Source organism: Haemaphysalis longicornis, unplaced genomic scaffold, assembly GCF_048455015.1.
Source record: "Haemaphysalis longicornis isolate Haplotype H1 unplaced genomic scaffold, Haemaphysalis longicornis Haplotype H1 scaffold_7, whole genome shotgun sequence".
NCBI classification, from domain to species: Eukaryota; Metazoa; Arthropoda; class Arachnida; order Ixodida; family Ixodidae; genus Haemaphysalis; species Haemaphysalis longicornis.
The window spans coordinates 169,020,486-169,044,990 of NW_027526422.1; the positions used below are offsets into that span (position 1 = coordinate 169,020,486).

The 24,505-nt window shown below is 48.4% G+C and overlaps 2 pseudogenes; both read left to right on the forward strand.

Moving 5' to 3' along the window:
- Window positions 1-2,280: 2,280 nt before the first annotated feature.
- LOC144146654 (uncharacterized) lies at window positions 2,281-4,495 on the forward strand (annotated as a pseudogene).
- A 515-nt stretch (window positions 4,496-5,010) lies between these two features.
- On the forward strand, window positions 5,011-8,193 carry LOC144145469 (uncharacterized; annotated as a pseudogene).
- The last annotated feature ends 16,312 nt before the right edge of the window (window positions 8,194-24,505 follow it).

Sequence of the window (24,505 nt, forward strand, 5' to 3'; positions counted from 1 at the left end):
TCAGGGGGCCGAAACATCTATGTTTTATTTTATCTTGTGCTCCGTGTGTTCTTTATATGTCTTTTAACGTCATTTCCGACCAAAAGGGCATCCGTGGATGCCTCAAATTCAGGTAGATTTGGATTTGAGGTTCGTGTCAGAAGTAAAGCGTTCAGCTGTTCACCGGGCCGGTAGATTGCTTCTTAGGAGGGAACAGAGTGCTGGCCTTTGTGGCTCAAGTGGTTTGTGTTCACTTGGAGCACAAGCTAAGTAGGCTAGGAGTACGTTAATAGAGCCAAACTGCGGGAAAGCACAGACTTAGGAAAGGAAACGGAAAACAGCGGAGCAGACTATCAACTACACCTTTAATATAAACGAACAAGAAATATACAGGGTGTCCCAGCTATCATGCACCAGTATTTAAAAAAAGAGTAATGGCGTAACTCGAAGAAAGCCTATTGCATAATGGTTGGAGTACTGCGGAGAAGCGGGCAGCATTTTTGACGTTAATGAGACCTAACTGATTAATTGGAATTAATTATCTAACTCCAGAAGTATTGTCCTAATCACTAAAGTATCGATGAGGCACCTGTAGGTACCCAGGAGGGGCATTTAAATGAGTTATTTTCAGCGACGAACAAATTGCGCACACATTTATTCTTACTGGTAAAGAAAACCCGCGAAATATGAAAAATACCACGTGGCGGCACCTCCGCGTGCATCGTAAAGCAATGCCCTCAAACAGGCTGCCTCTGAGTTAGCCAGAATGAAATAAAAAAAAGAAAGAAAGAAGAAATCGCAACAGGGTACTTACCCGCCGCGGTGGCTCAGTGGCTAAGGCGTTGCGCTGCTGAGCACGAGGTCGCGGGCTCAATTCCCGGTCGCGGCGGCCGCTTTTCTGATGGAGGCGAAAAGCAAAAACTCTCGTGTGTACGAGATTTCGGCACACGTTAAAGATCCCCAGGTGGTCAAAATTAATCCGGAGCCCTCTACTACGGCGCGCCTCATCGCCTACGTTGCGTCGGCGCGTTAAACCCTACAATCAATCAATCAATCAACAGGGTACTTATCTGCACACACGCCCCGCAAATTTTTTTGTTGCTGCTCCTTCCATGCAAGCCGTTATCAAGGTGATGCGCTGCCTCTTCGGGCGGGTGACAGGCGAAACAGTCGCTTTCCTTAGGCTTATTATTTATTTTATTTATTTGACAATACTGCAGGGCAAAAATGGGGCCCAAGCAGGAGAGGGTACAACGCTAAATGCATGGCACTATTCGCATGAAGGTTACACATGAACCAGAATGAATAAAATTTGTTCCCAAAATTTAAAAAGAGGAATGTTTTTCTACCTCGGTGACGAAATAAGAACTAAGAAATAATTCTGCAGGGAGTGAATTCCAGTCTTCAATTGTTTGAAGGAAGAAAGTGTACTTGTAGCTATTTCTTTTTGCGAATGTGGGAACCAATGAATGTTGGTGATTTGACGAGTCCTCCTTGTTGCTAGCGGTTCTACGTAATCGGGTAAGTTTAATTTATTTCTTACCGAGACACAGTTGTGTAAGAATGGAATACGTCTGATTTTTCGGCGAGTTTCCAAGGTCTGAATTTAATTATCATGCATTAACTGGGTAGGGGAGTCCTCCCTTTTGTACTTCCCAAATATAAAGCGCACGGCCTTGCGGTTGCATATTTCTAGTTGAATTTTATATTTTTCGTATGTGGGTCCCATATTACCGCTGCATATTCTAATTTGCTCTTTACAAAAGTGTTATAAGCTAAAATATTAGTACTGCCCGGTGCGCTTCTGAGTTTTCTACTGAGAAAATATAGCTGACCCAATGCGGACACACAGGTTTTCGAGATATAGGTCGACCATTTTAAATCGCTTGTGACGCTGCTTTACAATGCGCGCGGAAGTGCCGTCACGTGGTATTTTTCATGTTTGCGGGTCTTCTGTATCAGTGAGAATAAACGAGTACGCAATTAGTTCGTCGCTGAAAATACCGCAATTAGATCCCGAGTTAGATAATTAACTAGAATTATTTAGTCAAGTCTCTTTAACAAAAAAATACCGTCCGCTTCTCCACAGTACTGCAAACATTCTGCGCTACATTTTCTTCGAGTAACACTAATACTATTTGTTTTGAAATCTTGACACATAATAGCTGGGACACTCTGTGTAGGAGGCTAGGAAAAAATACCCAAATAGCGCGAAAAAAAAACGTCAACATTCCTCACTTTCTCCCAGATCATCACGGGCGCTCCGGTCGCCGTGCTGAGCAGACGTGCTCCGCATGGGCTCCGCCGATTTTACTAATTGCGCCGCCTAAATTACTCTCAATCGACGAGGATACATCACCAAAGTGTCCGCATCGATCCCCGGACTCGTTTGACACCTTTTGTGGCCCGGTGACCTGGACTTTTCGTAAAATTTTGGTGCTTCTACACCCGCACGACGCTAGGCCTAACGGACCACGCCTAGGCTTAGCACGAGTGCGGCCGCTGCGCACATCAGCGCCGGCCGCCCGGCCCGACACGACAGCTCAACGTCCGGATCCTCATCACAGGAGATGTCTACCGCTACCTCGCAGCCCAACGCAGTTCCTCAAAATCGTTTTGCGACCCTCGCAACAGAAGACATGGACTGTTGTGCAAGTGGCAGTGATTCTACTACCACCACCTCGCAATACCAAGCAGTTCATCGCAGCCCCGGACGCACCGCCATTGGGGTCCAAGGCACCGACCTACATCCAAACGACACCGAAGGATGGAAAATCACGGGAAAACAAGTAAGCCAAAGAATTACTACGCCCCAGAAATATGAAACTACCCCAAACGCCACGACAACCCCGCATTTTAACGAAGTCCACACCAAACGCATGGTAACGAAAATCACCAAAGCATCCCGCATGCCACACATTCTGCGCGGGAAGAGACCAAGATTGTGATCCGCCCAAGAGGAGGCCTTTGCCTAGCGAGAATTGAAGCCAACATCGTAATGTCCGCTGTCCTCACCGCGGCCAGTATTCCCAGAACTGAAGCGCGAGAAGATACAATCTGCACCAATCCCATGCAGAATATCATCGTGGTCAGCACCCCCGATGACACTAGAGCACGTCACTACGCAAATGTACGCTCCCTATACATCGGGGGCCGCAACTACGACACGCGCGCATATTGCACTGCACCCCACGGGACAGTTAAAGGAGTAATCCGAGGCATCGCAATCGAGGACACGGCCGAGGACTTACAAGATAACATAGTCAACCCCACGAACCCCCTAGCCTTAGAGGCACATCGAATTGGCACCACGACCACGGTAATTGTATTGTTCGCCGGCCCCAAAGTCCCCAACTACGTCAAATATGGTTCCATGCTCCTCAAATGCGGATTATACAGACAGCACTATGACGTATGCAGGACATGCGGAAAAATTGGCCACCGCGCTGATGTATGCCCCACGCCAGAAGCCAAAATCTGCCTTTCGTGCGGCACACCCAACCCAGCAGCCGACCACGCAATGCAGTGCAGGCCCCACTGCAGGCTATGCAATGGACCACACCCTACAGGCGAAATGGACTGCACAAACAAGTACAAGGTGCCCTTTGTAGTCACGAAACGCAGATGGGAGCGCAGAAATGCCGCACAACAAGGGTCAACGTTCTCTTCTCAAGACTTCCCACAGCTGCGCATGCAATCGCAGCAGCAGCAACAACAACAGAATGAGACACGCCAACAACCACCTATATCAGAGAGACGCAGTCGCTCACGACAGCGAGATAAGAGCAGAGGTCGCTCAGCAAGCCGTAACAGAAACACGGACGACAATCGCAACCCACACATGGAAACCAACCGCAGCAAGCCACGCCAAGGCGAAAGAATCAGCTGGGCCCAGGTGATTAACCCTCAAATGTCGCACCATAATCCTCGCAACGCCGAAGTTCTACAAAGGGACTCTACCATCCAAGCACTGCGCGCGGAGAACGACCAGCTCAAGCGACGCATCACGGAACAAGATGCCCATATACAAGCCATAAACGCCAAGTTGGACCAGCTCCTCAACGCCAAGCAACAACAAATAACTCCGGTACCGACAATGCCACCCCACCAAAGACTTACAGCACAGAGCGAAAATAACTGCACCTCAGCCATGGATACACAAGTCCCCATCGCCACAGACACTAGCAGCAAAGAATCCGAAATGCTGAACACAGTTAAGACAAGTGAACCAGCACCCAAGAAGAGGGCACTCGAAAATGCACGAGAAAGAAGAATCAACGCAAGGCTAGACAGCCTCGAAGAACGCCAGGACAGACTCGAACAGGCCATTAAAGCAAACAGCGAACGCCTCGACGGGGTGGAGCAACGCCTCGACGCCATCGGACAAACATGCCAACAAATGATGGCAATGATCCAGAACATACAGGCAACGCTGGAATCGCTCATAAAAGCGCAAACAACGTCAGGAACTCACCCGCAACAAGCCTCAATCCATCCTCAACAATGGACGGAATAGCATCAGCAGCCACACCTAACCCAGGACACAACGCCACAACACCACATTGCCTCCTCATCTGGCAATGGAATCCCAATGGCATTCAGGGGAAGAAGGCGTCATTACAGCAATACATACAGCAAAGCCCCAAGAGACCAGACGTAATAATACTCCAAGAAACACACAGCGAAACCCCACCAACCCTGCCAGGATACCGATCCTTTGCGAAGCCACCCAGCGCTCGAACTGTTGAAAAAGGGGCAGGGCAAGGGGTCTGTACCTTGGTCAAAAATAATCTCAACTCAATCGATCACGACCTCCTCCCTAACGGCGCCATCGAGCTCACCACAATCGAAATAGTAACCGGGAAACGAATACATCGAGAAAGCACGTTCATAATCAACATATACAGCAACCCCAAGCACTACCAACAGAAGTTTCGCACCCTCGTTCACAAAACACAACAACTTGCCGGCCCCAACGTCACCTTATTATGCGGAGACTTCAATGCACAACATACAGCCTGGGGATACACCCATACCACAGCCAAAGGCCACAGCCTCTATGATGAAACCATGGATGCAGGCTACCAATTGTTAAACGACTCAAACGCACCTACTCGAAATGGAACTTCGGCACAACGAGACACCAACCCAGATCTCGCCTTCATAAGAACACCCACTGCATTACGAAGTATCACTTGGAGGAACACTGGAGAAACGCTAGGTAGCGACCATTGTATACTCGAAATTACTCTACCCATCGCCACGGCTACCCAGAAACCGTGGAGCCAGCACCTCACTGATTGGAAAGAATACAGGAAAAAGCTAGACGAGAGAACACCGGATACCATCGAAGATATAGAAGCATGGACCAACTTGTTAAACGCTACAACCAAGGACGCAACTCAGACATTAGAAGCGGAGCAAGAGGTTCCAATGATAGACAGTAGATTAGCGCACCTCCTAGAAGCACGCAACTCCCTGAAGAAGCGGTGGAAACGCCAACGCCACAACCGAAAACTCCGAAAACGCATAGCACAACTTAACCGGGACATAGAACAACACAGCACAACCCTCTGCAGACAACAATGGCACGCAATATGTCAAGAGGCCGATGGCCAGCTTCACAAAAGCAGAACGTGGCATCTCCTGCGCCACCTACTAAACGACCAGACTACCAAGGGCGCTCTACATTACACGCTGAACAGAACCATCCACAAAGCCGTCCGATAATTGGGAGAAGCCGAAGTACAAAGACGCCTGGACGCCAAGTACCTCCCTACAACACCACCAGACCCTCTCCCAAACTATGAAGGCGCACCCAATGACCTTTTAGACGCCGATATAGAAGAATGGGAAGTACGTGAAGTGCTTCAAAACATTATCTGTAAATCGGCGGCCGGCCCAGATCAAGTTACCAACAAGGCGCTCCGAAATTTGAACGACACAGCAATAGAAGCCCTAACCAAATACTTCAACAAGTGGTGGCGCACGGGCAAGCTCCCGCAACAATGGAAGACTGCGAAAACGGTACTCATCCCCAAACCGGGCAAGCCACCCCACATTGACAACCTGAGGCCTATATCTCTAACATCCTGTGTGGGAAAGGTGCTCGAACACGTACTCCTCAATCGCTGGCAACGGTTCCTGGAAGAATCCGACATCTACCCAGACACGATGCTGGGATTTCGAGCCAAATTATGCACCCAGGACGCTATGTTGCTTCTCAAGCACGAAATCATTGATCGAAAATTCCCCACCCTGGACAACAGAGCAGTACTCGGACTAGATCTTCAAGGAGCCTTTGACAACGTACACCACTCGGCAATACTTCAGCAAGTGTCCAACCTCAATATGGGACAGCGAACTTTTGCGTATATCAAGGACTTCCTGACCAACCGAATCGCAAGGCTCGTGGCAGGGGAACTGCAACTCCCACCTAAGCAGCTGGGAAGCACGGGCACCCCACAAGGCTCCGTAATCTCCCCTCTGCTTTTTGACATAGTCATGATCGGCGTAGCTAGAAGACTCGAACATGTTAGTAACATCCGGTACACGATCTATGCAGATGACATCACGTTGTGGTCAACAGGGGGTAGTGACAGCCAGATAGAAGCGGCCCTCCAAGAAGCCGTCACTGCAGTCGAAGAACATCTACGCCCCACTGGACTCAAATGTTCGCCAACAAAATCCGAACTTCTAGTGATCCCACCACCAGGAACGAGAAGGCCAACCAAACAACACACCCCATCAATGTGGTCACCCAGGACGGAATGCCGATAACACAAGTTCCAACGATCACAGTGCTCGGGTTGCACATACAAGACTCGCACCACAACAACGTCACAGTGCAGAAACTCCACGCCAAGCTCACGATGGCCACTCGACTCCTCCGGAAAGTGGCCACGCGATACCAAGGCATGAGAGAAGATAGTCTACTTAGACTCACCCAATCCTTTGCACTAAGTCACATCGCTTACGTGGCATCCTTCCACAACTGGAAGGCGGCCGAAAAGCTAAAGATAGATGCAATGATCAGACGAACCTACAAGACGGCACTGGGACTATACGCCCACACCAATACGGACCGCATGCTCGCACTAGGAGTACATAATACGACAGACGAAATCGCAGAAGCCCAAAGCACAGCTCAGTATCACACTGTCCCAGACCAGGACAGGGCGAGCAATACTACAAAGAATCGGACTCAATACACCTACAACGGCTCCAAAGAAAGCAACTCCGCTACCCCGGACTCTCGCCCAACGTCTACGGATTCCCCCCTTACCTAAGCACATGCACCCACAGGCTCATCAAGAGAGACGGTCGGCGAGAGCCACGGCCCTTACGAAGTGGCACGTCAAAGACCCATACGCCTACTACGTGGACATAGCACAATACCCCCGACAACCAGATACGTATGTAGCAGCCGTCCTCGCATCCGACACTGGGATACTCCAAACATCTGGAAGCATACAGTGCAAGACACCCACACAAGCCGAAGAGCTGGCCATTGCACTGGTACTTACGCTTCCGAAATGCCGCACGGTCCTCAGCGACTCGAAAACGGCCATACTCAACTTCGCTACAAAGAACGTCAATAATACAACTGCCAGAATATGCTCCACAATATCATCAGGCCCCAACATTACCATCAAGTGGTTCCCCGCACACGCTGGGCAGTTAGACACAGGACCGAACCGGAATGACGAGGCAGACATGGAGGCACACGCGCTAACCAGCCGCGGGTCCCCACCCCGCCCCTCGATTCACCCGGCACCTCGGTCCAATGACGATGAATACTCCATCACCTCCTACGGAGACATTCTCCAGTGGTACAGAACAAGTAGATGCCTCTTCCCACCCCCCCATCGAGACCTCACCCGCAAGGAAGCTACTACACTACGACAAATACAAGCACAGGCTATATGGACACCCGTACTGGCACGACACATACGCCCCGCCGTATATACAACAGACATCTGTCAGCAATGTCAACAAGCAAGAGCCACCCAGAGACACTTGCTCTGGAACTGCACCCCCCCAGACCGCCTAGACAAAGCAATGCCTCCTGCCATGCGCAGCAAGATCACAAGCCAAGACCCTGGAGACCAAAGAGACGTGGTCCAGCACGTGCTGGACATCCTGGCGAGACAGCAGCCGAAAACGTCACCCTCACGGGTTGGCATGAGTAGGCTGCCGCCCCAGGCTGTCTAGCACGCCCGTCTCACCCCACCCCCCATCCCATGAAGGACTGTCAATAAAGTAATTTCTCTCTCTCTCCCAGATCATCACTGTGTGCCCAACTAAGAAGCAGCAAGATATCCGTTTCCATTTTCTGTGAGAGCCACCGACGTCTGTCTCACGCCAGCGTCATCGCCCCCATAACATATATGGAATGCCTTCCCGATCTTTCGAGTCTGCCCGTCTTAGTTCTTGTAAAGGAACGTGTTATTCGGAAACTTCGGATAACATTAACACCTGCAGCAATGCTCCCCCAAGTTTGAATACAGTCGGTTTCAAATCTGGACATGAGTTCCTTTAATATAATATTCAAACAGTTGCGGATTTGTCCGACGTAGGACCACCCGCATGAGAGCGGTGTGCTATACAATACCCTTGTATCAAATTCAACTAACGTTTTTTTGTGGGATACCACACAATCTCGGACGAAGCGGACTGTCCGCCACAGGTACCATATTATGAAGTTTACACGGAGCGGAGAACACTACTAGGTCTCCGAAACGTATCGCCACTTGTTTTGAACTATGTGACCCTCTATGGACGTATGAAAGAACAACCGGTCTACCATCTCACGCCGAAGCGGTACCTGTACCATCGTTGCTGCACAAGAACTTGAGGCTTCTCAGGAGTTTCTCACATGTCCAATAAATCATTCGTTTCGCGTACTTAGCATTCTTTAGCCTAACCAAGTGGTCCGCGACAGCCTCATCTAGTCGGAGGTGGCAGGACTTACATAGAGTGGACCGAATGGACGACATTTTAATAGCACTGCGCACCGTCTTTGGTTGACCAGCCCCACTTTTTAGGAGGGGTTTCTGCAATAGGGTTAATAAATCGAGCACGTATAATCCTCCTGGAACTCTTTTCTCAAGTGCAGGAATTAGAGCTCGAACGTAAGCTGAAGACCCAATACACACTCTCTGAGCACCTTGACCACGTCTACCGCCAATCATGTCATATACTGGTTCCTGGTAAACATCGCAAAATTGTCAACGTGCCAGAAGGTCTTAACCATCACGCCAGCAAAGCCCTACCCAAAAGCCCTGTTTAACCATGCAAAAGAATGGACCTGAGCAAAGGTGCCGCCCTGTACTGAAAGACGTGTTATCACAAGGAGAACCAGTCCTGTTTTTACGCCGTGTCCGCGTAGGTGTCCCTTTTATTTGCTGTGGCGCCGCTATAGGTAACATAAAATATTTGCGGCCATAAGATCCACATGCCACCGTCAAGCATCTATTGCTCAGATATATCAAGTATACAATCATAATTGCAACAACCCACGACCTAACTGGATCCATGAACTGAGGGACTCGTCTTACAGAGAACAGCTCAGTGTTACCACACCCACCACTACCACCACCCCCCCTGCGCATAAGTGGTGTCTGTTGCTGGCAATAAGCTTCTCGGTTTTAGTAGACCTAAAATCGTTTGTACAGGCAATTGCTGGTACGGATAAGGTAAATCTGGAATAAGGCCCTCACGTTTTCACACTGTGCACCCAAAGGAAACGACTAGGAGTACCTTGTTCTATTTTTGCGTCAACCAACATAAATAACACCGAGTTTATTTTTTTTATTTTATTACGTGAATAGACTGAATTACTTTGTACCGCGAATACAAAGCCAAAACTCTGTGTACACACTTTACTGAAAACGTTGCCTACTACCTGTCCCAAGGACGATTCGTGGCCACGTGGAACCATATCGGTTACATCAGCCCACTATTTTAATTTTATTGTGTACCGTAACAGCAGCAGTGCTTGTTTCAAACACCTATAATCAAAACCGATACAATCATTTGAATTACCCTTTTATATTGTTGCGGCTTTTACTAGGTTTCATTATGTATTTCCGTCAAATATTTAAGAGAGAAAACTGTGTTAGTCACCATAGAAATATCATGAACTTTGTGTAAAGAAGGCAGGGAATAACCCTTTTTTATATTCAACTACTTGTAGCGGTGTGTAGTGGATATGGCGGGTAATACTTTTTGAGCATCCGATTGTTCTCCGGATAGAAAAAGTTTACCGAGTAAAGAATAGGCGCCTGTTGCCGATGGTGGCCAAAGTGGTCTTTTCTCTTGCGGGGAAAGACTAAAAAAAACTGATGTCTTCGATCTGTGTTGGACCACTTCACGTCTAGTAGGTACGTTTTAGATTTAAAGAGTCACCTTGCCCAATGTCATGCACTTGTCGCCCTGGTGCACGCAATAGGCCGGCGAAGATATGCGAAGTGTTTGTGGTTGTCATATACGACAACGTATTTGTTGTGATCAACTGCAAAACAGAAATCCTAGCAGTGGCCCCAAAAACTCAAAGTATAGCTCTTGAAGAAACATTGCGTGTCTCAAAAATACCTTCCGCTTCAACCAGTTCTCGTCTAGTCTGCAGGATACGTACAATAAAGGTTCAGCTCTCTGAACTCCGTGTGCGTGTTGGATTTCTTCATGCATTAGGCCAGGAGATAAGGGGATATATTCGCATCGTGTTTTGCGTTTTGGAGACGAAATGGTATTTTAAATGATAAACTGTGAAATATAAATCGAAGCGGTGGCAGTACAAACGTGATAATATTTCTGTTGCAGCAGCACCACGTACAGTTAAAGGCTGGTAAGTACCTTTGGGAACAAGTACACAAGTCCGCGGCTATTTCACCTTTCGGCATTCAGCTGATAGAAAACAGAAAAGATCAATTCTCTGGTCAGGAACACGGAGGCTATGCCGGCAGGATCAATACGGGCACTTGAAGGTTGGAAATAGCACACGGCGAATCATTTGCTTTGCTCTTTAGGCAGTTTTTCACAGGCTAACTTATAAAGCGAAATGCCATGCAGGGTTGAAACGGTATTGAGCCTACTTATTTCAGCGTCACACCAAACCAGCTTATTGAGAATTGATTGATCGTAAAACTTTGTGGTAAAATAATCAGAGCGGGTAAACATGCACATTGAATAGCACGGTCCTTGTGCTTTGTCTCTCTAGGAAAAATTGAAGAGTTCGGGATTGTGCGAGACTTGCATTGCTTTAAAGTGTGCTATTCCGAGAGCACAACACAAGAACACGATGAAATGCGTACCAGAGAGGTGCCATTCGGGACCAGCTCACAAACAGCTAATTAAGCGGCTTGATTTCCTCTCGGTTTGTAAAAAATGCATGTATACGTTTTTATGTTAAGCACAGCCGATTGCTTTATGTATAGAGAGTTCCTCGCAATAAATTGAACATCTTCCGAAATTTGTAAATAGGCTATCAAGTAGCTATCAGCCAGATACAATCCGGTCAGGGATATTCTGAGTGTTCTTCTACAACCTCCTTTTGGAAATCCGTGACGGAATGGTGCGAGTGAAAAAGGGATATTCAGGAAGTTCTTTTTTTAAACCCAACTAGGCAACAAGTACAAAGCCTGTAAAGCGTGGTATTGTCATTGGTAATTTTAAACCTGATGAAGTATGCGAAACACGCTTATAACTGAAGTGCTGAACTCACCTGATGCTATAAATGATCACCATCCTGAGCCTACCTCCAGGAAACAGACTTCACCCTCAGCGCTAAACCGCCTCATTTGCATAATCTTTCTTCCTCGTCTCTGGCGCTCTTTATTTGAAGCAACAAACGCAACGACAACTCATTTTCATCTGTTTTTGTGGCGTACATGACCTATACAGAAGACTCGCATTTTTCACCGCTCTACAAACAGCAAGGCGGTTCCAACAAACAACAGACACTCTCACCTTCAGCCCCGTACGTTTGCTTGTCCAGTTGGGTTTAGTCTCACCTTAAAAGACCTTCGCCCACACTGACGTTTGATGGTGCCAGTGTCTCTGGTGCTGTTTTGCTTTCTCCACTATTACCGCTGCTGGCTGCACAACTATGCCTCTTTTCGCGAATTCAAGACTGCGGCATCTTCGCCGGAGTCTCACCTGTAATTCACTTACGCTGAATCTCAGGATCTTATTGAAGCTAGTCTCTGCCCCTTTTTGATGGCTCCGAGCCAGCCACAAATGCGCCTTCAAACGCAGCGAGCGGATCCCGGTAATGACATCATGAATGCACAATAACAGCTCCTCTTGCACTTTCGTGAACGGCTCATCCCGTGCATTCAGGACACGCTCTTTTAACTGGTGCTTCTGTTGGCCGCGCAGTACTGAGGAACCTGCATTTCTTCAGTTTTCCAAAAAAGACATCACACCGCCGCCACCACTGGGCTTACAATGCGCTTTCTCGTGCGGGCCCTACTCGTATGGATCTTCACGCCAACGCCGGTGCCCATCGCTGGCCAAAACGTCTCCCTGCGCGAGCCTACCCTTCTCTGAGTTTCACCACCGGACGCAACAGCCAAAGCCCCAACCAACCCGCCGCACCCAACGCTAATCCTGAGTCCTGTCTGGCAGGAGCGAACAACAAGGAGCAACGGAAGACTACTTAAGGGGCCGCCGTCCCGGGGCCAGTCGGGGCACGCCGCCGCCACCACTGTGGTTACAAAGCGCTTTCTCGTGCAGGCCCTGCTCGTATTAATCTCCACACCAACGCCGGTGCCCAAATTCGGGCATAGTTCGGGCATAGAACGCGCGCATCGCCTCGGTCCCTTTGAACCAGGTAACATTCGTCCGATTATTGCGAAGTTCACCTACTTTAATGATAAATCTAATGTTCTCTCCTCCTCACCTAAACTGAAAGGTTCACCAATCTCGATTCGCGAGGACTACTCATCGGGAGTTCGGATGGCACGGAATTGCTTTTATGGCCAACAATGTAACGCCTCGTTCAAAATTCTTTTTGATAAATTGCTTCTCGATTATAAGACGTTCACCTACCATGCCGAAACAGATTCTATAGTCGAAGTGAAATCATAGCAATTCACACGCACTATCCGACATGCGCCCTCCCCTCCTCCTGAGCCCTATCGACAATACTCAAGTTCACAAACTTACGAAAGTATGGCTGTTCTGTTCGCAAATGTTCGCAGCTATGTCCGGAAAATGATGCCACCGAGTCTCTCCTAGAGGACAACGACGCCGACATTGCCATACTAACCGAGTCATGGCTGACTCCCGACATACAGGACCAAGAGCTGCTCCAAAGCAATTCGGCGTACGCTATTCACAGGCTCGACAGGGTGGGGCGGAGGGGAGGAGGCCTGGCTATCCTCATCAAAAAGAACATTCCGTAATGTCTGTTGCCCTCCACGTGCAATCAGGAAATTATCTGTGCAGTTTTTCCACTCCCTGCCAGCACGAACATAATCATCGCCTACTATCGCGCTCCAGATAGCGACAACTCGTTAACTTCCGAACTACAGTCGTTGCTTCTTGACTTAACAACTCGCTTCCCACGGGCCAATCTGATAGTAACCGGCGATTTCAACTTCCCCGATATCAATTGGAACAACTTAACTGCGCACTTCCGACTTTCTACTCGACGTGATTTTTACATTGAACATTAGCCAAACAGTCAACACACCAACCCAAGGCAACAATATCATACATCTTGTTCTTGTTTTGAATCCTGAACTAACCAAGTCCCCAACATGCCTACCATGTCTGAGTGACCACTGTGTTGTATCATTTAATTTCTGCATTCCCATTCCAACTGCCCAACCGTCCCTCAAATGCACACGCGACTACAACAAAGCTTACTATACCATAATCAACTCCGAGCTCGAATCCTTCCTCCAGCTTTTCCAGCTGGATGCCTTTTTAAGTACAGTAGACCAAAACTGGATGCTGTTCAAGAATAAGCTCCTATCGTTGCTCGACACACACGTGTCCCATGTCAAAATTCATGGTGACGATGACAGCCCGTGGTTTACCAACTCCCTCAAGAAGCTATTGCAGAAAAAAAACGCCTGTTTCGAGCAGCCAAACCACCGCAAGTACCTTCAAAACGGGAAAAATATCTCAAGTGCCAACGCGAATACATTAATCAGTTAAACCAAGCGAAGAAGACGTTTTACCACCATGACCTACAAAAAATTCTCAAAACCAACCCATCAAAGTTTTGGAAAATCCGACAACCAAACGCAACTCTACCCAGAAAATTTCCCTCTCCTACCCAGATGGCGCGCATGTTCCACTTGAGCAGTGCTCCGAAGTCATGAAGCACTTTTTTTCTTCCTTTTTTACCCGCGAGCACGACCTCGATAGGCCTCCTGCGCTGCCCAGGGGGCGCTGCGCAAGCGGCTTCCGGGAAGTACTTCCCGGTAGTACAAAGCTGCGCGGGTCCCATAGGATCCCGTGTTGACAGAAGCAAAATGAGCTCGATGCTCCCGATTGTTTTGCGACATATTCACCAGCCCATCCCCGACGAGTCCCATCTCTTCTGGCGATAAACTTGGCATTAGGGTAAAAAGCTTTGCACCGCTAAATACGTTTACAGCGCCGACGAAAGTGCCAGGACGGTGACGGCACTCTGCCACTCGCAGGTTCACCGATCGATGGTCGTATGAAGTGAAATTTCAAGTGAAACGTCTGGTTTAAACTACTTACTACTCCACGTGGAAAGGACTTTTGAACAACATCCGATCAAAAAAGAAGAGTGACGCAATCGGCGATGATGGCGCTTTAAAGGCCAGCGAGTCCGGCGGACCGCTGGCTCGCCTGCTGCGGTGCGCCTTTTGCGTAGCTGCGCACTATGCGTGCGCTTTCATTAAATAGTGCTCGTTTGCGTCGCTGTTACGGATACATGGTGCAGTGTTAGCTTGCCGTTTTGTTGCGTGTCTCAGTGACAAAATTCAGCGAGCGTAAGAAGCGTGCATCCTGATTTGCGATTCCGAAATTAGTGGCCGTAAAACGAAGTGGTCGGGTGAACCGAGAGGCCACTCGCTTGCCTTGTTTGCGCTTACTTTACTTAATTACGCTCTTGCATCATATATTCCCAGTTCGCACTTAATAGCCTAGAATGAGGGTCAGCAACGTTTTGAAGTGTAGGGCCGAGTTGCATGCAGCCGACACGGTGGAGGGCTGGACGGCAAATCGGGTGGGAGGGGAAGAGGGGCTTTGAATGCAAAGCGAAAAAATTCAGCGAATCGCCAATACTATTTGGCAATAATCTGGCGAAGTGGGGGACAATTCAACTGGAAGCGACCAATTTTCTGTTCTTGTCTCGCTGTCTAACTCCATTTGAGGACAAAACTGGCGTGTCGGTGTTCAGATTGTTAGCGACGAAGATAACCAAAAGAGTCAGTGATGATCGCATGTAAATATTTGGGGCCGCGCGCCGTGTATGCGGCTGCGTTATGTTATGCTATGCAAATATAGAAGTACACATTTCTGCAGGCAGCGGGCGTGCGATGTGGTGATTATTTTGCGTCCTTTAATAGCGCTTAATTTGTTTATTTGACGAATGCCTCACCTACTCGCTAGTATACATGTACCCTGCCGTTCGTAAATCGTGTGGCGTAAAACGTTGCGCAACGATCATTTAGTTTGCGAGGATACAAAACGAAATTTCCACTCGTTTTCATGGCGGTTCCAAGCTAGCAGTGTCAGCTGAGTCGGCTTCGCAATTCTTGGGTTCGCTTGCATGCTCGCGCTGAAGCAAACTTTTACAGTTACCTCAGGCTATATAAGATGATCAGCGTTCCGTGTTTATGCTACTCGTGAACTTTCCTTTGCCGACCGCACGCAAGAAGAAAGAACGGTAATCCTCGTCAGGAAGTTAGACCACCCGACATGGAGATACTGTTCCATGCCACGCCCACCGTGACAGCTCGCTGAAAAGAAAGCCGATAAATCGGTTTGTTTGAGCGGATATTATGTTGTTTAGCCTCTACAACTACTTTAAGGGCTATTTCATACAGTATGCAGTCATTTAAAGGCGCCAAAAAGCGATTCAACTAAGTACAACCAAGTTTCACTCTGCCTAGTAATTGAAAACGCCTGGAGGGCGGCGAGGGTCGTCTGCTTTTGTAAAGAGTGTTGCGACGATAATTGGAACACTTTAAAAATTTTTCCTGAGTGAACCGCAGCTATGTTCGCGCTCAAACTTGCCACAAAGGTCGCATTTTGTGGTCTATTTTGTTTGATACCGGGAACAATGATGGTACTTACCTGTGTATTCCGAAAATAAAGAAAAATGATTTTCGCCTATGGGAAAATGGCGGCTGATTTGGACGTGCGAGTCAGCGCAAGTTGATGTTGGAACGACGGAACCACCTGCAGAGTGAAACGCACGTTTGGGATTCACGTACGGAGCCAAATGGTGCAGCAGACGACCAGAAAATGCACTTAGAAATGAGCTAGCAGACGATCAGAAAACCCGGTTTTCGGGCTCGCACGTCAAATCAGCCGCCATTTGCCCATAGGCGAAAATCGTTTTTATTTATTTTCAGGATAAACAGGTAAGTACCGTCGTTGTTCCCGGTGTCAAACAGAATAGACCACAAAATGCGACCTTCGTGGCAAGTTTGAGCGCGAACAGAGCGGCGTTTCACTCAGGAAATTTTTTTAAAGTGTAGCAATTACCGTCGCAACACACTGTACTACCCAGAGGCGTCGGCCACTAGGGGCGCTGCATGTCACCAAAACTCCAGCGCAGGAGGCCTTTAGTCCCGCCCTTTCCGGCTATAATTTCTCTCAAATGCCTCCGGTCACCGTTACTCCCGAAGGAGTAATGAAGTTAATCGATAGTTTAAAGGTGTCAAGTGCTCTAGGATGTATAACATAACTAGCAAGGTAATCAAATCCACTAAATAACCTCTAGCAAGATTTTGCACACAATCTTTGACCAATCGATAGCTACCAGTGCACTTCCGACCTTAACACTTAACAGAATAGTTCCGGTTTACAAATCAGGCAACCACTCCGATCCTTGCAACTTCGCCCTATTTCGCTAACATGCATCGCGTGTAAATTACTAGAACACACAATATATTCCCAAATTGCGCGTCACCTCGACAGCAACAAATTCTTCTTTCCCAAACAGAATAGATTCCGGCCCGGGCTTTCATGTGAAACCCAACCTTTTGAGTTCACTACTGACTTTCACCTTAACCTTGACTCTTCAGTTGAAACTGACGTCATTTTCCTGGACTTTTCTAAAACTATCGATCGCGTTCCTCATCAGCGCCTTCTAGCAAAACGTTCCAGCCTTAACCTTGACTCCTTCGTGCTATCACAGTCCTTCAATGCTTTACTGGCCACGAAACTTCGGCGCTCGTTTCACATAGGCACCGCGGGCGCCACTACAGGCGCCACCGCCACACGAAGGGCATCCAGCCGTCGCTCATGCGGCATACTGGCCAACTCTTGGAGTGCAAACGCTCACTGCTTTTGGTGTCTGCTCGCTGATTAAGGGTGCTTCTTTTGGTGATAGTTAGCGATGAATAGTCCATTCATTGTGAATATCACCTGCCTTCAAGAGGGTTTTATTTTTCTAAGCAAATTACCACAGACTTCGGCCGCGAACGGCAACGGCTTCTGCGTAATCTGGCACAAGTGCTGCACCATCGTGTTGACGGATTTTTGAAATTTCTATTGCTTCCTTAAAGTTGTAAATACCACGCATACGGTAGCTCTGTAGTCACGGACTGCTGCGTGCCCATCAATACTACAATAAAAAAACCCGAAAGAAACCAAGTACACGTCGCTCAGACTACGATTAATGAATCCGTAAATTGCTCGGGAATGAACAGAACGCTAAAAGAGATAGCGCAATAGTGTTGTCGTTTTGATGAGTGGCTGCATACGTAATAACATCTAAAAACCCTGCAGAAACGCGAAGGATCAAAACACGACGAAATATATGTTACAACGCGTGTTTTTCCGCTTCCACGCTTTGCAATCCTTGCACAAAAAGGAAGCAAAAAACGAACAATAAAACTGATTTTATCACACGCAACAAAAAAATTTCAATATTACGAAGGGAGACAAAAGAGCATGGTACAGCGTACAAAAATTTACTTTTTTACACTGCGATGTGCAGCACACGGAGGCAACAGAATATTGCCACGTAGCCAAGAACGACGCAAACCTTTTCTGAAAGAAGTTTATTAAAACGTACCCCTGCTTTACGATAGACTAGAATGAAACACAAACGTCGAAGAAGCAGTCCGCAGTGTGACGTGTACAGATGAACGCATGCATGCATTACTCTCGGTACGTTATAAACTCTTACTCTCCGCCAAGACAGCGACACGCTCGAAGAGGAAATCATTAAATCTTTTTTTCCTCACGCCAGCCTCACGCCACCTGCTCCCATCGAAACACCCAAGCTCGAGTCCACAAACGCAGAATTAGACGCCCCCTTTACGCTGGGAGAACTTCATGCCGCCCTTAAGCATGGCAGAAGTGACTCAGCACCGGGACATGACGGTATCACTTGGAAGATGTTGCGGAACTTAACCGAAGACACTGAGACAGCTCTGCTGAAAATCATAAACGAGCAGTGGACCATGGGAACAGTCCCGGAACACATGCGCTTTTCAATTATTAATCCGATACCTAAACCGGGAAAGGACCCGACAAAAATCACCAATCTCCGCCCCATATCGCTGACACCAACCATATGCAAACTCGTGGAAAGAATGATACACACCAGGATAACCCACTACATCGAATATTGCAAGCCATGCTTAAACCCGTCTCAGGCCGGGTTCAGACCCAACATGGGAACTCATAATAACCTCTGGCTGCTTCGGAGGGTCCTGAATCGAAACTCAAAAAAGGGACCACCAGACTACATCCTGGCAGTCGACATAAAGAAAGCGTTCGACAATGTCAAGCAGGAACACATTCTGTCTAATCTGGCCGGGATTTACCCCAGTCAGCGTGCTCTCAATTGGATTGCCAGATTCCTGGAGGCCCGACCAATTCGACTTCGGAGCACCAGCAGTGTCCAGCCTGTGACATATTATCTGGATCGTGGTGTCCCTCAGGTCTCAATTTTGGGTCCCCTGCTCTTCAATGTAGCCATGCTTAGTGTGGCCCAAGAGCTTGAAACCAATACTGGTGCCCGCAACAGCATTTATGCGGACGACATCACCATTTGGACGGAGGGACGGGACTACAGTGGGAATATTGAAGATATGGCCACCGAGCTCCAGGCTGCGCTAATTGCACTTGAGGAAACTCTTCCAAAATTAGGACTTACATTAGCGCCTGAGAAAACGGAACTCCTCTATGTCAATGGAAGGCGGAGTGCCTTCCTAGCAGGGGAGGCAATCACGTTAACACTGGGGCAACATGAAATCAAGACTAAGCATGGACATGTCAGAATTCTCGGCCTTCCTATACACAGCTGCAACACGGGCCACCATTGGATCATGGAACTCAAAAGGCAATGGTCTGCGGTCCTGAAAGCAATCAAACGCGTTTCCAACAAGTTCGGCGGAACACGACAGACAGCCTGCAGCATCCTTTTGAGATCTATTGCAATTGGTAAGATCACCTACGGGGGTACAGTCGTAACCGTGTCGAAAACAGCTGAAAAGACATTGCAAGTACTCCACCGACACATCCTTCGGACTATCACGGGGCTTCCCAAGTTCACCGATCTACGAAAGCTTCGGGACCTTGCACCCCTACCGCCAATCGAGGACATCCTAAGAAGCGCTCAGTCGTCATTGGACAACCCGCTGCACCTCACAATACAGGGCCAAGACACCTTGCTTTGGGACACCCGACGAGTCTGTACAGAAGCCCGGGTTACTCCAGGCGAAACAACCACCTTGAGTTTCCCTACCCTGCACCCCTCCAAGACTTGCACGCCCCCCGCAAATGACGCCACTTCAGCCAGAGAGAAACTCTCCCATAGGCACAATCAGCACAACGCCAATGCAGTATTTACTGACGCCGCTCTTAATGGATTTCGCCTGGCCTTGGCCTGGTACAAACCCTCGACAGGAGAAGCCAGACGTTACGTCTGCACACTGGACCACGCAACACCTGCACAAGCAGAACTTTTTGCTATCTGGACCGCTCTGAGGGACAACACCGGGCCTTCCGTCATATATACAGACTCATTTGAGGCACGACGTAGTATTGAGGACCCAAAAACAGACGACGCCACTGCTCAACGCATCCGCCAGGTACTCCAGCACAAGCAGAGGAACGACATTGACGCCAGGGTCAGCTGTACGCCGGGACACGTCCGGGATCACGGGGGTGGTAACGAGGTGGCACATGGTCTTGCCACCTCACAATCTGAAGTTATATCTGTACATCTCCAGCCTCTCCTGCTCGGATCTCCCGACCTCCGCGACCACCCCTACGCGGACTCGCTGCCAGGCGGCCACTTTGAAATGGCGCGAGTACGACGCTTCCTCCGGTTTCTTCACCGCGAGAGATTTAAAAGCATTACCCCTCCACAAATCTTTAAGAATTTACCCCTCAGCCGATCGCAAGAAATATTTATTAACAAAGTACTTGCCAACACGGCCACTACACCTCATATCATCCATAAATGGCAGACACTTGCTGACCGGAAGAAGGGCATTGGCACCGCTGCCCCCTGCACATGTACCTTCTGTCACACTGTGTGTGAAGCAAACATGGACCATCTTGTTCTGCACTGCTCCGCTTTTGATCTTCATAGACTAAACCATAGTGTTTTTCAAAATTCAGATATGGAAGCATTACACAGGGACATTCTCGAACATCCTCAACACCTGGTGACCTTAGCCGAGTTTGGCGTTACCAATGGCCTGGCGAGCGTGATTTAGTGGGCGTCTACCTCCCTTCCTATTCCCCCTCTTCCCCCTCCAGCGACCTTCGGTCCTCCCCTCCCTAATAAAAGAATTCATCATCATCATTTCAGATCCATAGAAATAGGATCGAGAACATTGTCGAAGAAACCAAAAAATTCCCCCGCACCTCCCCGAAGGGAATCGTGCAGAAATGAGAATGCCTTGGGTGCACCGATGAGTGTGTTGCGAGTAATGGCGTAATTATTGACGAGAGTGTGAACGTAATCATTTATTCATCAGCACCGGTTTGTGTTATCGTTGTACCTGACGGCCACAATCACTGCCTTGTGATCGCTAAAGTGCACGGTCAAAGGGTCTTTGAGAAGCATACCGCGTCACAGTTTTGCGTAAAGACCAGATCAATGCAACTCCCGTGAATGGTAGTGGGGCACGTGTCGAAGCCGGCAGAGAGACAATGCATAGAGTGCCTGGTCTGCATGTACTCGACCAGCCATTCGCCACTCTTCTTGCGCACGTCAACGTTGAAGTCGCCAACCAAGACTATGGGGTCAGAGGGTTTGGAGCGCACGCGCACACTTTCCATAGCCGCGTCCAGCTGCGCATCAACGGCGTCTCGAGCGAGGTTGGGCGCGAGGTACACGGTCACCACAAAGACTCCGTCTCCGGTGTAGGCAATGGTGTACAAGTCCCTGTACGGAGACGTGTTTCGAATGGGAGACGTGGCAACGGCGTGCGATATAAAGTTCCCATACACGTTAGACACGAGACTAACACCGCAGTACTCGCCGTCCTTGCCGCTTCGAGGAAACTAGTACAGCTCGCTTCAAGCGCATGCGTTCGGCATTGAGCGCGGAGAGATAACACCTGCGGGCGCACGCCGACGGAGCACGACCACCCCCGACTAAGAAATGCATTCGCATTTACGACGACGACGACGACAAAGGCAGAACTACGAGGCGCGCGCTCACGTGCGCTCGCGCTGGAGGAATGCAGGCGCACGCCGCTCGATGGACGCAAGACAACCCCCGACTAATAAATGCATTCGCATTTAAAAACGAAGTTAGCGACAAGATGACACCCTTTCCATATCAAACAATATTGTCCCACGGGACGTACGATGAAAAGAGCAAATGGGCGTTCCGGTTGAAATGCCAGATAAGAAAACCGGAAGCGGCCACGCGTGGTTACAAAACAAACAAAACGGCCCCTAAGGGATAATTACCCGCCGCGGTGGCTCAGTGGCTAAGGCGTTGCGCTGCTGAGCACGAGGTCGCGGGTTCGATTCCCGGCCGCGGCGGCCGCTTTTCTGATGGAGGCGAAAAGCAAAAACGCCCGTGTGTACGAGATTTCGGCGCACGTTAAAGATCCCCAGGTGGTCAAAATTAATCCGGAGCCCTCCACTACGGCGCGCCTCATCGCCTGCGTTGCGTCGGCGCGTTAAACCCCACAATCAATCAATCCCTAAGGGATAATTCGCGAAAATATGAAAAGTAAAAGCACAAGGACGCCCCAACGCTTTTTTTACATGCGAGCCTGTGCGCAAGGTAATACAAGTTTGCAAACAGGTAATGAAGCACCACTACTACTTGACTGATCTGACAAAAATCCGTTTTTAAGTTAGCCTCGTACAATTCTAGGTCCAGGGTACATTGCTTTTTTCATTCTCACACACAGTGCATTCCCAAGCACTGCCAGACACTTATAATCGAATCTGAAATTTCCCGTTTCTTGCCTTGGCATGGCACGCCTCCAGGCAGCTCCCCGTCGCAGGGTTGACAGAACAAGAAAGCATTTTCTGTTGTATCGTTGCACAAGGAACGACATCTCGGGACGCAACACTAGTTCGGCCTCGTCATTGCACTACTTAAGTCGCATCACAACAGCACGAGATGCACGTTACATTTTTTTTCGCCGCACAAAACAAACACAGCTCGCCACGTCTCCGCAGTTCGAGCCAGCGCAACCGCGCAGCGCTGCCCGAGGAGTGATCTCAGTGAGATGGTGGCGCCACCGCGCGACGGCCAAACGCAGTATATGGAGCTCTCCCATTGAGTTACGGAGCAGTTTCGTGACCAGTGAAGCATTTAAGGACTCTTGTACTATCGTGGATTCGCTCTTTTATTACTACCCGCTCCAAGTTCACTGTAATCGGATCCCACCACTCAGCCACAACCAAAGTTATCTCCGGAGTTCCTCAAGGCTCGGTACTAGCTCTCCTACTCTTCCTAATTTTCATAAGCGACTTGGCTAACAGAATTTCGTCGTTCCTAGGCCTCTTCGCGGGCGACTGCGTTTTGTACCGCCGGATAGAATGCAACACCGATGCAGCACTACTTCAACACGACCTTAATGAAATAGAAAGGTGATGCTCAAAAAATTTATTGAAGCTAAACATTGATAAGTGCAAACTTATGCAAATAACACGAAAATCGTCCAGTATACTCAATGCGTATACGTTAAGCTCTCTCACCCTCTCTTCAACAGAATCATACCGTTATCCGGGAGTTCTCATCACCAAAATGTATCATGGTACGAATGCATCGAAAAACTTGCTGCTGATGCAACCAAATCCCTCGGCTTCATCAGAAGATCTCTTGTCTCATGTCCTTCATCTACCAGGCAATTCTCTCATGAAACGTTAATCAGGAGCAAACCAGAATATGCATCATCCATCTGGAACCCTCACCAAGCGTACTTAATCAGCTCTCTCGAAACTGTGCAGAACCGCGCCGCTCGCTTTATCGCTTGCAAATATAGCCCTCAACACAGCATCCCCCCACTGACACTCCGCAATGATAATACCCGCACTGATCGTCCACCGCAAGATCGCTCGACTTTGTCTCTTCCATTCGCTTTTCTTTAATTCCCCAGACCTCCACACCACACTCCTGATACCCCCAACCCATTCGTCGCGGCGCCTTTTTAACACTCACAGCCTTCAGCCCTTACATGGCACCACTAATTTCTTTAACAAATATTTCATACCAGCTCCATTTGAGGCTTGGAATGCCCTACCCGATGCAATTGCAAATGAGCTCGATTCACAGAAACTTCGGCAGCAATTAACCAATTTTTTCCGCACTTATTCAGACTTATTCTCTTTTTTTCGTTGTGCAATCGCTTATAGAACCAACACTGTGTACCTAATTCACTGCAATGCTTATCTTCAAACTTTCTTTGTATAGCAATTACCGCTTAACAAGTGCAAATATGCCCTTCGTACGTATGTGTCAATACCGCCTAAAATGTAAAAAATGGGCATTTTGGGCTTCTCTGTGTCAATCATGTGTGTTTTATGTCCAATACCTCCTGAAATGTAAAAAAATGCGCCTTTTGTGCTTCTGTGTGTCGATCGTGTGTTTTATAACCACGTTTTATGAACTTCTTTGCTCATCTTGCCCCCCCCCCCTTTATGTAATACTTCGAAATGGGCCTTTAGGGGAACAATAAATGATGATGATGATGGTAGGTCCCAGGCAACGTCTGTACATTTTAACTTGTGTATTATTGATGTGCGCACCTTCGGGCATTCAGAAAATGTCCCTTTTCCCACGTGGTGTTGAATTAACAAAAACAACGTTTTTTTAGATCCACTTTCTTTCCAAAACAATATAAGTACACGGAAATTTTATTCACCATTCAAT